The sequence below is a fragment of the Heterodontus francisci genome, chromosome 11, assembly GCF_036365525.1.
Source record: "Heterodontus francisci isolate sHetFra1 chromosome 11, sHetFra1.hap1, whole genome shotgun sequence".
In the NCBI taxonomy this organism is placed as follows: domain Eukaryota; kingdom Metazoa; phylum Chordata; class Chondrichthyes; order Heterodontiformes; family Heterodontidae; genus Heterodontus; species Heterodontus francisci.
Genome location: NC_090381.1, coordinates 91,031,709 through 91,049,724, shown reverse-complemented (window position 1 = coordinate 91,049,724; position 18,016 = coordinate 91,031,709). Strand labels below are relative to the sequence as shown.

The window sequence follows — 18,016 nt, the reverse complement described above, 5'->3', positions numbered from 1 at the left end:
TAGCCGGTGGCTGAGACCCCCGTCACCCAGATTCTGTGAAACCAATGTTGGACTACTGAAAATGGATATGGAAATCTAAGTGGCTTTCCAGTTACAGATCCTAGATATGGTGCTGGTTTATGCTACAGAGTCGAGAAACTTAGAGACTGAACAGATGCAGTAGACACACAACCCTAGTGTTCCTGATGAACTGAGGTTGTCTCTGCAGGTTTTCCACTGTTCTCTCATTTAAATTCAGCTGTTACACTCCAAGTGTAATTTGCTTCACATGCAGGGAGCACAAGATCACGGGAATGGTGGGGATGTTGGATTTCCTGCGCAGGAGCCCAACTGTACTGGTGCTGCCTCTTAAAGTGCCTCTTGCACTTCCTGTAGGCTGCAAAGTTTGAAATGTGCTTTTGCTGCTGCATACTGTACTGAAATGAAGGAAGATTCTGTTAAGTGGTGTCAGGCTTGACTCATTGGTAGCATTCTCACCTCTTAACCTGACAGTTGTGGGTTTCCAACCAAACACTAGGAGTTGAGTACATAATCTAGGTTAATAGTTCAGTGCAGTACGGACAGTGTACTTCTATTGGCATTGCTGTCTTTTGGATGAAATATTAAAGTGCGCCCATGCGTGTTCTCAGGTGGATGGAGGCACTGTTCAAAGAACAATCCTAGTGACCTGGCCAACTTTTATCCCCCAGTCAACACCAGCATAAATAGATTAACTGGTCATTATCACATTGTTGTTGATGGGACCGTGCTGTATGCAAAGTGGCTGCTGTGTTTACCTACAAAACAACAGTGATTACACTTCAAAAGTAATCACTTAATAAATGCTGGCCTGGCCCGCGACGCCCACATCCCTTGAATGAATAATTTTTTAAAACTTGACGGTGTCTTGAAAGGCAATGAAGTTGAAACTAAACCAAATGGAATAAATAAGGATCCAATCCAAAGAAATGGCCAGTAAAAAGCAAAACAAAATCAATAGTAGCACAAAAACAAGGACTTTTCTCTCCAAACTGTTATGCTGAAAATTTTTCTGGTGGTTGAGAGTCTACAGGAGTGCACTACATTCCAGATTCTTCTTTTGGGCCTCCTTATCTCGAGAGACAATGGATACGCGCCTGGAGGTGGTCAGTGGTTTGTGAAGCAGCGCCTGGAGTGGCTATAAAGGCCAATTCTGGAGTGACAGGCTCTTCCACAGGTGCTGCAGAGAAATTTGTTTGTTGGGGCTGTTGCACAGTTGGCTCTCCCCTTGCGCCTCTGTCTTTTTTCCTGCCAACTACTAAGTCTCTTCGACTCGCCACAATTTAGCCCTGTCTTTATGGCTGCCCGCCAGCTCTGGCGAATGCTGGCAACTGACTCCCACGACTTGTGATCAATGTCACACGATTTCATGTCGCGTTTGCAGACGTCTTTATAACGGAGACATGGACGGCCGGTGGGTCTGATACCAGTGGCGAGCTCGCTGTACAATGTGTCTTTGGGGATCCTGCCATCTTCCATGCGGCTCACATGGCCAAGCCATCTCAAGCGCCGCTGACTCAGTAGTGTGTATAAGCTGGGGATGTTGGCCGCTTCAAGGACTTCTGTGTTGGAGATATAGTCCTGCCACCTGATGCCAAGTATTCTCCGAAGGCAGCGAAGATGGAATGAATTGAGACGTCGCTCTTGGCTGGCATACATTGTCCAGGCCTCGCTGCCGTAGAGCAAGGTACTGAGGACACAGGCCTGATACACTCGGACTTTTGTGTTCCGTGTCAGTGCGCCATTTTCCCACACTCTCTTGGCCAGTCTGAACATAGCAGTGGAAGCCTTACCCATGCGCTTGTTGATTTCTGCATCTAGAGACAGGTTACTGGTGATAGTTGAGCCTAGGTAGGTGAACTCTTGAACCACTTCCAGAGCGTGGTCGCCAATATTGATGGATGGAGCATTTCTGACATCCTGCCCCATGATGTTCGTTTTCTTGAGGCTGATGGTTAGGCCAAATTCATTGCAGGCAGACGCAAACCTGTCGATGAGACTCTGCAGGCATTCTTCAGTGTGAGATGTTAAAGCAGCATCGTCAGCAAAGAGGAGTTCTCTGATGAGGACTTTCCGTACTTTGGACTTCGCTCTTAGACGGGCAAGGTTGAACAACCTGCCCCCTGATCTTGTGTGGAGGAAAATTCCTTCTTCAGAGGATTTGAACGCATGTGAAAGCAGCAGGGAGAAGAAAATCCCAAAAAGTGTGGGTGCGAGAACACAGCCCTGTTTCACACCACTCAGGATAGGATTATTGTGCCAATAATGCAATGCATTGGAAGTCCTCAGGCAGCAACGTCACCCACCTCCACTCCCAAGATTATAATGAAATGCATCATCATAAAGCAACATAAACCTCCTGCACCCCTGGCACAATCCCATCGGAAAGTACAGGGCGCCCTCAAATCAGGCATATGGGGCTGAATTTTCGCCACAGAGGAGGGAAACAGGTGCCGGGTTTGTTTTCAGGTCAGAAACCTGCCTCAGGTCAGAAACTGATAAACATTCCAATTTTCAGACCTTAATTGGTATGGAGACGGGTTTCCAGTCCAATTATATGGGCTTGGGAACAGAGGCGGATCAGATCAAGTGTGGGACTGACTTAGAGTCCCCATGGCAGCCATTCCTGTGGCTGCTGGTTATCCTGAAGAAGAGAACTGTTGATCCTACCAAAGCCTTCCACTGATCCAAAGGGTGGTGAGATGACCCAAGGGAGCCAAAGGCCTAGCAAACAGGGTAAGGGCTGCCCCTCAGTTCATGATGCTGAACTGAATCTCATGTTTGAGGCCATGAGGGAGAGGAGGGAGGTCTTTTCCCCAGAGGGTGGCTGGAGGAGGCCACCAGTTGACACTAAGCAGGCCTGGCTCCAGATTGCTGTTGCATGAGCGCAAGAAGTGAGACGAGGAGAACTTGGATCCAGTGCTGCGAAAGGTTCAACGACCTCATACATTCTGGCAAGGTGAGTATGACTCCCAACCTTCCAGACAGGATTCAGGGCTTGCAACCTGCAGCAGATACAGCATCTGAGGATCCTCAGGGTGCATATGGCTCCTGAACATGGGAGGGGTGCCCAGGACACTTACTGACACTCTCAGAATGGCTCAGAGCCATAGTGCTGTTGAGGACCTACCATCATTGAGACATGCAGTTCCTAATGGATAGGGGCAGATGACATTGGACACAGAGGACAGCAGTGCCTTATCTCATTCTCTTTTGTCCTTGCAGGAGAAATGCATGCACAGTGCGAGGGAGAGGGCGCAGCTGGAAGGAGGAGTGCCCTCCCTCAATGGAATAACTCCCATGGAGTACCCAGGATAGTGGGAGAGGAGGCAGTTGACCTGGTGGGACAAGAACTCCTGGTGCACCTGATGATTACAGAGGGCAATGTGGTCATTAAGTGGGTGCAGTGCACTCCACCCTGTTCTACAGTGTGTTACACACTGAGTAGCATTGAGTAGCCTCAGCACTGCAGTGGTTTCTGCTCTCTTAGGCTAGATCTCATCAGCTCTTCTTCTGTCTCCCAGAGGTGTAGACATCTAACTCAAGGCACCCTCTCCCTCCACAGGACCTGAGCTACACAAGGAGGAAGAAGCCCATCAAGCCTTACAAGTGCACCATCCACCAGCTCAGATACTCTCACCTCGGTGGATCCTCGCAAGTGTGTAGCTATGGTGACACAGGATGATGATCATGACACTAGTGTGCAGGACGAGGTACCAGAGGCAGAGGGAGCTGTGGTCAGTTCCTCTTGGAGGAGGGAGGATAGGCACAGCCCTGTTCATGTGGACACAGATGCAGGGCCTCACAAATCACAGGAAAGGAGGCCGTACCTAGACCAGCAGCAGAAAATGTGCTCCCACCTGTCGGAATTCCCTGAGGCAGTGTGGGGTCATGGCAAAGGATGGAGGAGTCCATCCAGCTCATGTGCGCCACCGTGGCCCAGAGTTATGAGTGCACGAGCTCCTCCATAGGGAGTGATAAGCTGTTTGAGAGCCATATGCAGCATCACTCGAAATGCATGCAGGAACTGTGCACTGATGTCCACCAGATCCATGAGACACTGAGTAGCATGAACCAGTCAGTGGCACTGATGGCACAGAGATCCTTGGAGGCCATGCCAGATGCGCCCCAGCTGATGTCCCCCGCCATGCATCTGGCTCACCCACCGAGGGCAGGAGTGTCATGGATGAGGGCAGCAGGAAGGCATGAGAGAGGAAAGAGGGGCTGAAAAGGGCTTGGGAGCAATAACCTCAACACAGGATCTACCGCCAAAGACGGAGCTACCTGGTGATGACTGAGACCCAGTGTCACAGGAGATTGCGTCTCTCCAGGCAGATGGTCACTTTACTTGGCCTCAACAGGGAGGAGAGTGGGATTCCTGACCTGCCCTACCCCTGCCCCGGATAATATTGCCGACGCCGGCAATGGTGTCCTAAAACTGACACGCCAGCTGGCGCCGGTATTTCCAAGACACCCCGGCCTCCATTCCCAATCTCGGGGTGGGGTGGGGGGCCAAAAATTCAGCCCATGGAGTCTGACTCCGGTTTTCAACTGCCTCTGTGCTAGCAGTGCCTGGGCTGCTGGTGCACAGGAGCAGAATTTCAACACCTTAATCATCAGACTATCACAGACAAGTGGTTTCCTTCTGTAGGCATAATTAAATTGTCGGCATCACTGATAAGAAACACATCCTGCATTTCCTGGTATGTCACGGTAACACTGCAAAGCCTAACCTGGGTATGTTTGTGAGGCAACAATGTCAGTTCTGCACTTCTGGCAATCACTTTTCAGTTAACAAGAGACCACTTTGTTTGCTATCTGTCTTACCTCCTAAGGGAACTGTTTAATGAAGCAGACTAAAGAGAAAAACGGTCAGGAGAAGTGTTTAAACTTACCGTTCTAAGAGAAATAAAGTAATAGCAATACTAAATTGGAATCCAACACAAATTTCAGTTCTCTTGCAGTTTTAATGTTGGTCCAAGAATTGCTCAGTGAGAAATGGTCCTCTGTCCAAAGGTATAGATAGGTGTGGCTGCACCTGCTTATGTACAGGTAATAAAGACAGAAGAGAGAGTAATGGATAAGGTAAAAATGGGGGAAGCTATGTGGCTCAGCAGGTAGTGCTTTTGCTTCTGAGTCAGAAGGTTGTGGGTTCAAGATTCACTCCACATATTTAAGCACAAAATCTAAAATGACACCTCAATGCAGTACTGAGGAAATCCTCCACGATTTGAGGCTTTGTCTTTTGGATGTAATGTTAAACCAAGGTTCCATTTGCCTTCCCATGTGGATGTAAAAGATGCCACAGGATAACTTCAATGAAGAAAAGGCATTTTCCTTTGGCCAAGATTTATCCTTCAACCAACGGCATTAAAAAAAAACGAGATTATTCTGGTAATTTATCCCATTCTATTTGTGGGACCTTGCTGTGCACAATTTTCCTGCTGTGTTTCCCACAGTAACGACACTTCAAAATTGCAGGCGCTCAAAATATCATTACCTAGCTTTTGTCTATACAGGTGCTGATCACGCTGCTGTATCTTTCCAGCATTTTCTATTTTTATCTTAGATTTCCAGTAATTACAGTTTTTCATTTTTATTGTAGAGGTTTTTAGTATTTATTTTAAATGTAGGGGGATAATAATAGTGTAACAGTTGAGCTCCAATAGTTGAGTACCTTAATCACTGTAATATTTTTGTCAATATTACAGTGTTCAAGAGAAAATTGTTTCTTACAAGGCAGCTGCTCCATGGAGCCAAGAGCAGTACGCTGACTGTAGGAAAAGTGCAAGGTCAGTCCAGTGACAAAAAGCTTTGGGAAAAGCTTTTATCAGATGTATTAAGATTGGTGAAGTAAAATGATTCCTTAAGTAGGACAATAAACTCTGCTGTGTTCAGGCATAATGATATAAAGGTCAGGCCTGTTTGTATCTGTATTGTCTGCATACCTTTGAATAATAAACCTGCAAAACTTTTGTTTTGGCAAATGTAACTAATCAACTTAATTTCCAAATGTTTTCTCGCGTGGAAAACTGGAAAGTAATGAACTGCAGCTCTCCACTAAAATAATTCCAGCGTGATTTATGTCAGAGATCACATCAGCTACCATTTTGGACTGGTGCCCACTATGAATATTTTGGTTGCATAACATGGGAGGTGTTTTAGGCCATGTTTTATGTTGGAAAATATTCTGTGGAATGTTAGTGTGGTTTCTGCCCACTGTGTGGGGTGAGTACTCAGTCTCCCTTTATCAGATTTACCTACAGACATCATTGCATTAAGGTGAATAATTCAGCACATTTAATTGCATCCAGAGCTCTGAATTGAAGGCTCTTTGAGGTGTCAAAGGTCATCATCCTTTATTGTACTTTCAACTGTGCATGTGTTACAGGAAGCAATGGGATCGCCCCCATTGGCAGAAGCCATTATCTGCTTCTGGAAGCACAGTGCGATATCTGTGTGATAGAAAAACAAACACTTCCTTTAACGCAGAATCTGACTTCCCCACTGTCTGCCTGAACCTCCTTTGTCATCTGTTGTTTTTCTCTTAAGCTGCTGTTGTCTGGAGGGGAGAAAGAGGTTTTCCTCAGGATGTTAATTTCAAGGCTGACTAGTTTCTAGTCACAGGGCCTTGCTGGAGGTATCATTCATGGCATGCCTAACAGCAGCAGGGGACCATTTATCTCACCTGCAGGCTATACAGCTCTCGAAATAGGGCTGGGGGCTTTAGGAATCCTAAAGCCGCACCTGTGCCTCTCAACATTTCTCTTCTCATGTCTTCTATTCATTTACTTTGAGGGCAGAGCCTGGAATATTAAGACTATTTCAGATCCTTCACTTTCGAACTGGAAATCATCAAAGAAAGTTACAGTAACTCCCATGTCATTTTGATAGAACAATTTAGGTTAAATCCAGATCATTTTATACCAGTTTTCCAGTTACAGAGCAATGTCATTTCACTATTGTGTTAACAAGAAGAATGGAAATGGAGGATGGGTGGTACAAGTCAGAGGAGTTTTCGAGTAAATGAATATATATTTAAATATGTAAATGATATCCATATTTCACAGAACACTAAAACAGTAGAGTTTATGCCTAGTGTGTCCCCCTTAAATCTATTGGTGACCTTTAGTTTAAATTACAAATTATGCTCCAGGCTGAGCTTTGTCTGCTAGGTACTAATGAAAATCTACTTACTCTCATTGATAAATATACAACATTTAAAAATGTTCACTGATGCAATAAGGTTATTAAAATATTATTATCACTGGATCTTAAACAGCATAGAAGATTAATACACTCATTCTCGTTATAACAGTATCCCTGGGAGCATTACATTCAGCCCTCATTCTAACATGGTTTATGTGAGAGTGTGTGTGTATATAATACACTTCTTCACTGTAACTCAATATTCATGGTTTATTGTAATGAAATGTGTGCTATTACATAGAATCACAACAACAGTAAGAACTTGTATTTATATAGCCCCTTTAACATAATAAAATGTCCCAAGGTGCTTCACAGGAGCATTATAAAGCAAAATTTGACACAGAGCCATGTAAGACAATATTAGGAAAGATGGCTGAAGCTTGGTCAAAGAGGTAGGTTTTAAGGAGCATCAAAAGGAGGAAAGAGAGGTAAGGAGGCGGAGAGATATGCGGAGGGAATTCCAAAGCTTAGGGCCTAGGCAGCTGAAGGCATGACCACCAATAGTGAAGCAATTAAAATTGGGATGTTCAAGAAGCTAGAATTAGAGGATACCTCAGAGAGTTATGGGGTGAGAGGAGATTACAGAGATAGGGAGGGGCAAGGCCATAGAGTGATGTGAGAATATTAAAATTAAGGTATTGCTTGATGGGGTGCCAGTGTCCGTCAATGAGCACAGGGGTGATGAGTGAACGAGACTTGATGCAGGTTAGGGCAGGGGCACTAGAGTTATATGGCATTTACAGCAATTCACAGCAGCACAAGTCTGAATTATATCATGTCAGTTCTTAAAATTTTAGGATGAACTGCCCCAATGGCTTAGTGGGTAAACAAACCACCCAGTGTGGTACTGACGCTTACACACCCTTAAGGATCTAGGTTTGATTTCTGCTCTCTACTTAGTTGCCTGACTGTGGCTGGGGTGGTTGCAGCAATGTACTCATTGGCCTCAACTGTTGCTGCAAGTAGGGACACTGGCAGCAGAATTTTGGATGAAGGCAATTACATAGAATTTAGAGCATGGAAATAGGCCATTTGGCCCAACTGGTCTGTACTGGTTATCCTGAATGTTCCATTGCACAGAACACAACTTAAAATTTAAAAAAACTGGGATCCAATGCCTTGTTCTAGAAAAACGTAAGCACTATAGCAGAAAGCCTTTTCTTGAAGGTCCATTATCCAAGTAAGCTGATGCGTTAATATTTAAGGAGGTATAAAAATGATAGTCTTATACAGAAATAGAATTCTGATTGGATGATATGGTGCACAGTAGGTTAGCACATAATTCTTTCACATGTAGGATCTGAGTTTGAATTTAATCGTAAGTTGAAAGGTCAAACTCAGCTCATAGCAGATTTATGCACAGAAATGGTCATTGCTTGCCCCAAATTGGCACTGAGTTTGCAGTCTCACGCAGACAACCCATTAGGGTGACTTGTGTAGGAAATGGAAACATTCACACTGCTAGAGTAGTGGTGCCTGGAGAGGGAGGAGAAGGATAAAAGGAGATGCAAGGAGATAAAAGGAGTTCAAGGCACATTGTCAGGGCATGGTAATACCCCATCTATGTCACCTTCTGCTGGGAATCTTTATTACTGACATGGGCTGCCGAAAAGTGGAGAAATGTTTCACTGCTCAGAAAAGACGTTCCTCACCTGATGACACAAAAATCCATCAAAAAGTATAACTATAACAAATAGATCTGATGGTGGTGTAGTAATTCAGGCAACTGAGTGCTTTATTTTGAAGTTAACGGTCATGATTGTTGAGTTGCCATCACTGTAATGTGTGAGACTTGATTAGACGTTCTTCATAAATGCCCATTATTTGCTACTCGTTGGACACAGTTAGGGGTGTCGAGAAAATGTTTGTGTTGCACTTGGCTGTTGAACAGAGGACCATGCAATAGGGAGATATGGGTGTGAAACATGGGATGAAGTGCAACATAGTAACAGGTAAGTGATTTCAGATATTAATTCTTGCCTATGTAGAAACTCCTACCCACAGAACTTTTAGTATTTTCACAGCCTATGAAACAAGAAATTGGTTTCAGACCTTTAAAGATGTATAACAGATGCAAATCTCCGGCTGTGGTTTGTTGGAAATGAGATCACCACTAGCACATAACTAGATCAGACAGACGGTGCAGTTCAGAGGTGAGAGACAGGGGACTACAGCATAAACACAGCCTATGAGTTCATATGATCTGCATGGTGGTATGTTACTTAATGTTTAATTAGTGTAAAGCTCACAAAGTTCTTGCAATAGATTGTGTATTTTGTTTAGGGGAGGGTGAGGTTTAACTTTAGTCTCCAAATGTCAATGGCTGTGAAGGATCTCAGTGGTTTCAGGATTACAAGTGTTAGCATCAAGGTGTGGCTGCTGTGTGGAGCTTACTTACATCTCATAAATTATGGCTCTAATGAAGTGGCCCATTTATCCTCAGTTGTTGATGAATTACTTGCCCTAAGAGGAACCATGGAATAGGCAAGTAGATCATTTTCATATTTGGTGAGAGCAATATTAAACATCTAGCCCTTTGTGATTGCTTTAATAAATGAATAATCTGAAGTGAGGGGCTTGAGAGTCAGTGTAAAAAATAACCCCGGCTTTGCCGCACATTTGTCAACGTTTGCGTACCAGAGTGCATCTTGGGTAAATGAGCAGTTAATGAGGACCTGTGTTATGGTTGAGATATTTTGGAGAGATTTATCATACAAAATGTCTAGTTCATTCAGGACCTTAAGGCTTATGACTCAAAGGTAGAACTCTGAGCAAGTGTGATTAATGTTTAGTAAGCGACCAGTCTCAATCAATAAACAGTTCTTCATAAAACAGGTGAAAGCAATATATTGTATGGAATATTTAATAATACAAAATCAGAAAGAACTCAAAGATATGAAGCAGATTACAAATGATAAAAAATAAATTAACACACTATTCAAATCCAATATGCATATAAAAAGTTGGTTAAACATTGCTCCTTTGAGAGAGTATATTTGATTCTATGCTTATAATCTTGCTATGGTGCAGTGAATCAAAATGTGCATTTATGTACAGTTCATGAATTAAATACATGAAAAAAACAAAGGGAATTCCACACCAATTTTTAAAAAATTAAAATGCAGCAAAATTAACAGAATCTCAGCTCAAGAATTGAACACAATTTCTCCTTTCTCATAAAAGCAGTCTCTTAGTAAAAAGACAATTAATATTTATTCCATAAAAATAAATTTTATATGTGTGTACGTTATAGATATAAAATAAACAGGTTATTTCGTAGATATGGCAGAGAAGGAAACAGCAGGAATAATTGCTTGAAGGGCAATTTCACAGACATTGCTGGCAGGGCATTGAAATGCTAGATAATATATTTAAGGGAATTTTCCCAGCACAATTCCTGAGGTGGACTATTTCAGTAAAAAACATATGTTTCCATTTTCTCCCTCCGCCTCCACTCAGGTCCCCAGACTCTGCTGGGGTCACAGAAACATTAAGGCTTTTGTCACCGTGATTAATAGTGCTTTAGATCATCCCTAATTCACTCACTAATGACTGAGGGTCTTTCTGCTCTCCAAGTAATCGGGTGATGTATGAGCTGATAGTACACCTTGTGGCAGAGGTGAAAATCATTTCAACGATGCAAATATTGTCACGGGAACAAATGTTTTCGCTGTTATTAAAAATTAATGAATATTTCTCAGGAGTCGTGTGATTGAAGGAGTAACCGAGAATGGAGCAGAGACAGGCCCTTTAGTGCTTGGTGGCATTTACAGGTTCCCCTTCCGTGCTTCTCCTACAGGCACATATTGCAGTGTCTTTAAAAATGTGCATTATTGAAAGTGGCAATGCTAAGACAGAACTTATTTTACAATGGCATTTTTCTAACAAAGCAACGAAATAGGAATCATTTTCTCGGAAAGGAAAACTTTGGAATTGAATTCATCACCATGCTGGAAAGACAAATTGATTTAAAAATTTCAAAGACAAACCTTCTAGGTTTGGATCTGGTAATTCGGTCACTCCTGATATTCTGATGTCTCAATTTTTGGAAATAAATTTTGATGGAATAATCTGTTTTACCTCATCAAAATGCTTTAAAATCATTGTTAATCCACTTTATGAGGCACAATATTTGCGGTAAAATTATTTAATTTTTCAACATTTAAAAAAACAAAACTGTGTTTCGAAGTTACTTTGTGAAACTTGTCATTGGAAGCAAAATTATAGTATTTGAATATTCAGTGGCACCAGGGATGTTTTCAGTGAATTCCTGAGAACAAACAAAAATTGCTGATGCTCCTTTAGAAAACTCTTCAGAAAAAAAAATTGAGTTTGGCTACCTCCGACACTCAAGAGAACACCAAAAATTCCAGAGCAGGATAAGACCATTCAGCCCTACAAACCTGTGCTATCCAGCTGCTGTACTTGATTATTCTGGAATGGACTTCCTTACCAGTGGAGAAAGTTCATACCAGGAAAATCGCGCCTAGCATCTGGATCACCACCAATACCACCACCATGGCACCAGGCATGGGATGGCTCCCCTTGAATAGGTGTAGGAATTTTACAGGGCTGCTGATAATATGGCTCTCTGGGTCCGTAGGTAAGTAAAGCTGAAGAGTAAGTTGTACACAATTATGTCCCTGGTGCAGTGCTTCATGTGCCAGGAGATCAAGAGCTTGTACATGGAGGTTTAAGAACGCTGCAAGAAAATTTTCCACCCATCGTGGATGAAAAATTCTTCTGAACTCTGAGCTTGAATTCTTGATTTTGTGTTCCTGATGGTTGAACAACTTGTAAGGCCTGCTGATCACTATACTCAAATTCCCAAGGTACACTTCTGGCGCTATGCCAAGAGTGCAAACTTATAAAATTGCCCTTGAGTTCTTTCCTCTCCCTAACCTGAAAAAAATAAACAATAATCTAGCTCTAGAATCCTCAATCCCTATTCCTAACAGCTATCAATCATTTCCCTTTAAAAGGTATCAATTGACCCCAAATCAACTACCTTCCCTGAGAATCTGATACACACAGATAGAAAACTCTGGCTGGGGTCGAGGTTGTGGGGGGTGGGTAGGGAGAACATTTTTTTTTTCTAATCTCTAATCTTGCTAACAGCTTCTAAACTTTCTACTGTATGTTCTGCTTAATGTAAGATTAAACATCAAAATCTTTCAGTCCAGTTCATATACTATAGCTATTGGCAGACGCTTATCTGGATAGATTGGTTTGGACGAGTGAGATTAATACGAAAATCAAACAAATGAAAAAATAGGCAGAGTTTAATAGATTCACAAATGTAACTATTTCACTAGTTCACAGATTCTTTTCTCATATGAAAGGAGACTCTCAACAACAATCAGTTTTTTTGCCCTTTATTTTTGCTTATCCCTTTCGTGTTTTGGGAAGTACACTGCTCTTGATATACCTCATTGCCATGAATTTGCCTTCATTTATGGGTGCCTGTGCCTACCAGGGGTCTACGCACAATATTGTGCAATGCTGTATAACTCCTAAAGGCACAACCAGTTTGTTGAGGATACAGTTCTCTGCATTGGTGGCTGCTTGAAATTTCTAATTTCCTTGGTTTTTCCATGTTGGATATTCTAAAGCTGTTGGTGTGGAATGGGCTGACCTCAGCCTGCTCCCTGATTTGTGAAGTTAGGATTTATTCAGCAATGAAGAAGTGGTGCTGAAAACAGACCTTTCTTGACAAACCTTCAGGCCCATGAAACCAATAGGAACATAAGAGCACAAGTAGGTCATTCAGCCCCTCAAGGCTGTTCTGACATTCAATTAGATCATGGGTGATCCAATGAAGCATAAAATATGGGGTCAGTTATTCATCATCGTGATGGTAGAAGCACGATACTTTGCCTTTGCTTGCATAATGCATAAATTCAGTCCCCACTGGGAGTGTTGGTGAAAACCCGATTTGTCTGCTATATGCATTGGAGGATTTTGAGGGAAACACTACAGCTAACAATAGTGTCTGGCAATGAGGAACATCCTCAGAAGGAAGGAAGCCACAGCTATTCTGGGAAAGTAGGGGTGATTGAACCAATTGATGATTCAGATCAAGGGGAAGAAAAAGAGACTCAAGAGGTGAATGACTGAAAAATATCAAACAATAACTGGATAAACTCATCAAAAAAAATCATAATTAATCGCACTTCATCAATTTGTAGCAATTATTCAAGCATATTTATTGAAGAAGTCAACTATTGAGTTAACACTTGTTTCTACCTGAAATACATGGAGCGCTTAACTTGCTACAAGTGGCAACTTTGTAATTGATGATAATGGAAATGAAAAATGGTTGGCACCTTTTTAATTGATTTAAACAATTGCCCAATTTAAACTTGGGTATCTTAAGTGGTGGGGAATGCAGTGTTGTGACCTTCCTTGACTGATTTTGCAAGGACGAGTCATTTAAATTATTAGAATATGGTCCTCGTAGATATTGACTCAGACCTGTAAGAGGACCAGGAGCAATTTAAAGTGATGCAACCACCCGAAGGAGAGTGGTGCTTTCTAATATCCCAGGCATGCATTCTTTCATCTTGTACTGCCTAAACCATGATTGAACACTCTTTAAAAACAAATCTACTATAATGAAAATACCCTGTGGTTTAGAAGTTAAGGGTGGCTGCGACATTAACAGCCATTGGAACAGCAATGCATATGGTGGAAGAAGATGATAACTCCACTTGCAGCATATCTCCGTGGCAGTTTCTTTTGAAATACAAAGCCTTTGTTGGCATTGCTGCTGTGTCAAATGCAGGTTGGAGTGCCTCCCATTGTATACTGTAATGTGAGGGTACTAGGGGGAGCCTGGTACTGGTAGGTGGATGCCATCTGCTTGCACTGCAGAGACAGAGCAGAATTCCTGATGGGTCTGCAATTCTGTCCAGATTGAAAGGGGAGGGTTAATGGCATCAAATAACACGGGAAGATTTGAAAGTAGGTAACAATAGCAAAAAACCAAAAATGACACAATAGCAAGCACAATTGCACCTGTCAGTGTATATATTGGTCTCTTTAAATTAATTTCTGAATAGTAGTTGGAGCACTGAATCAAAAGTTAACTAAACGCCTGATTAGATGGCCCTGGCTTCACTTTCGCAGTTGCAATTGTGAGGAGTTTAGATCCCAATATCTTGAAAGGTTGAGCCACATGAACAGTATGTTCAATATAAACGTGTCGGCCTGGAGTTTCTGCTTTGAGTCCAATTGGAGATCTGGGCGCAAATTGCAGCTCAAATTGTGCTAGTTTTCAGAAGTTATGTTTTCCTCAAGTTTCCACTCAAACTCATTCCCATATTCCCAAACACAAAATCTGTAATGAACCAGTACAATTGGCAGTGTTTTAGAACATAATTTTTAAAAAAACATTTTGCTTTAAAGTATTTCTTGATATATTTAAGAGGGGTAACCTGGTACGGTTTGATTAATACAGCTGAAAATAGTTTTATCACAAAAAATAAGTAATTTTAATCAGTGTCTAGCCCACCACCTGTGAGTAACTTGACTTTAAGTAACTAAACATTACTTTAAAAAAACGATACAGAACCATTTGCTAGTCATATTGGTGTATAATGTTAAGTTTCTGAATACATTTTTTAAAAAAGTTTTTAAACTTACTTACTAGTGTTCTTGTGCTTAACAATAACACCTTAATTTTAAGACCTTTTTCGAAGGCCCTCAAATGAGTTCAATTAGTGGAAACTCACCATGGTGATCAATTCAATATGGGGGCATGGCCAGTTTTGTGCACAGCACTGGTTGCTAGTGTAATGTTTTATTAAACTAGCACAAAAGATTATGGAAACTCGATTTGTGCTGTTCATAATTTTTCCTTGAAATTCCACGATCTTTTGCACTGCTTTGGTTATTTTCAGGCAAATTCCGCTAAAGAAACAGCGCAACTTAGTGGAAGCTCCAGGCCCTGATAAATTAGCAATGTCTATGTTAATTGGTGAGAAGAAAACAGTTGTGGTTCCAACCAGTGTACTCCAAGTGGCCTTTAATGCTTCTGGATTAATAAGTGCATGTTTGTGGCCACTGGATGAGTACATGATCATGCTGGACTGTGGTGGCTTTGTGTGAAGAGCCTGCTGATACCTGAATAATACTAGAGAGAGCCTGGTGCTCAACAACTGTGTCCAAAGAAGTCAAATGCCTTGAAGGTGGGAGAGAATTTAGGGATGGGGAAGAAATGTGAAACAAAAACAAGAAAAAAAGAATATCTGCAATTTTTTGCGATACTGCTGGGCTGGGCCACATCTGTCTGCAATTGCTAAATGCCATAACCTCTCCTCACAATATTGTGTAAATACAATGCTGGAATACTGGCTTACTGAAGGCACGACCCCGGTATTATGGCTTATAGACGAGCCATTTAAAAAATGAGCTCAGCAGTCTCCTATTGGCATTAATATGACAGATTTTTAAAAGTTTATGGGTTGGTAATTTTTTTTTTTTAGAGAGATACAGCACTGAAGCAGGCCCTTCGGCCCACCGAGTCTGTGCCAACCAACAACCACCCATTTATACTAATCCTACATTAACCCCATATTCTCGACCACCTACCTACACTAGGGGCAATTTACAATGGCCAATTTACCTATCAACCTGCAAGTCTTTGGCTGTGGGAGGAAACCAGAGCACCCAGCGGAAACCCACGCAGACACAGGGAGAACTTGCAAACTCCGCACAGACAGTACCCAGAACTGAACCCGGGTCGCTGGAGCTGTGAGGTTGCGGTGCTAACCACTGTGCCGCCCATAATTTTTCTGATTTCTTCTCTCCATTTGAGGAAAAACTATTCCAACTATGCTAACAGTGGCTCACTGTTACTAGAATGGAGACTGGCAGGAAAAAAGATTTTACCTACTGGACAATATTATTACCAGATAAATCCCATAGGAAAATATGCAGTGTACTTATGCCCACTAGAAAATTCAGCCTAACCTTCCTTAGTCCCAACCTCTATCTTCCTCCATCCTTCAAAAAAAAATCCCCCAAAGTACTTTGATCACAAACAAAAATAAAATGAATTCTTATTCATGTTTTTAACTACACATTCTCAAGCCACTTAAATCTAAACAACAGCGGCATCAGTAAAAAGTGGCATCAAAATTATTAAACTCAAAACATGTTTGAAGTTAGTTCTGAAGATTTGCTGAATTCCAATTATGCCGTTGAGCCCTTTAATCTCTCATCTTTGTCTGAGGAATTTTTTTATTTTTATTTTCTCCATTGAAAAGTCACCTTCCATCAGTCCTTATCTACTAAAAGACATATTTCAGAAGAAATAAATAATGTTATTTGCATCTGAGTTATTTATGTTCCTCAAACCAGCCATTGAGAATTGCTCTACTTGAATCACTTTCAGTAAGAGGACCTGTTATCACATGATTGGTATTAGACATTTGTTATAAATCTTTCAGTGGGCTCTGTTCACTCAGCAACAAAAGAACCAAAGGGAAAAGAAAATCGATTGAGACCAGTAGGAAACAAATGGTCAATCTTGGACAGTCACACAATATAAAGCAAATAGAGTTGCAAGCCCTTGTAACTGGAAAATGGAGGGGAGTGACCTTTATTCAATATTGGAGAAGTACCAGAGAGAGAAAGATAGAAAGGGGAAGAAGAGACAGAGAGATGGAATAACTTGACTCCTTTTTTTTAAATCTCTAGAATAAAAATACAAACTCAAGTTTAATGTGATGTATGTGCAGCTGGTAACCAACTGGCAAATTGATTAGCTAGAGATTGATTCAGGTCAATTTGGACCTGAGGCCTTTTCATTTGGGCGACATTTTTTTGTGGATTTAGCTAGTATGTGAGAGGATTTCTTTTTTATTTTGATATTTGTTCCAGCAATAACTTCTTTATGAGCCAAGCCTGGCCTGCTGTTTGACATAGTCATCACATTCGGGCCAGAACATATCACTGATTTCACTTATAATACAGCACTACAGTTACAGATGGCTTGGCCATGTGAGCCGCATGGAAGATGGCAGGATCCCCAAAGACACATTGTACAGCGAGCTCGCCACTGGTATCAGACCCACCGGCCGTCCATGTCTCCGTTATAAAGACGTCTGCAAACGCGACATGAAATCGTGTGACATTGATCACAAGTCGTGGGAGTCAGTTGCCAGCATTCGCCAGAGCTGGCGGGCAGCCATAAAGACAGGGCTAAATTGTGGCGAGTCGAAGAGACTTAGTAGTTGGCAGGAAAAAAGACAGAGGCGCAAGGGGAGAGCCAACTGTGCAACAGCCCCAACAAACAAATTTCTCTGCAGCACCTGTGGAAGAGCCTGTCACTCCAGAATTGGCCTTTATAGCCACTCCAGGCGCTGCTTCACAAACCACTGACCACCTCCAGGCGCGTATCCATTGTCTCTCGAGATAAGGAGGCCCAAAAGAAAAAGAAGTTACAGTAAGTGTAAGAGGCTCAGAATTATTTAGTTCCTCATAGTGTTTACATCAGAACTCTTTCTGGAAAGAGGTGATTTTTGAAAATTATTCCAAAATTAGTAACAATTTCTTCATTCGGGAAACCCAAGTTGGTAGTTATAAAGCTAAATATCTTCAGGAAAGAAGTTGAAATTAACTCTTTTCTATCGGACAACAGAAACAGTACTGTTTCTGTGCTCCATTGGAAATAAGACACATTTAATCCAAATTAATTAATCTATTCACTTTAACTGAGTTATTTTGCAGCCCAGTGGTGATATTTCTCCACATATTTGTCTCGTCCTGGCTATTTTCTCTCAAT

At 41.9% G+C, this 18,016-nt stretch overlaps 1 protein-coding gene across 4 annotated transcripts in view; it reads left to right on the top strand.

The window, feature by feature from the left end:
- The window catches only part of mecom (MDS1 and EVI1 complex locus), an 815,679-nt gene that overhangs the window by 285,849 nt on the left and 511,814 nt on the right, over positions 1–18,016 (top strand). The gene's annotated exons all lie outside the window — the stretch shown is intronic.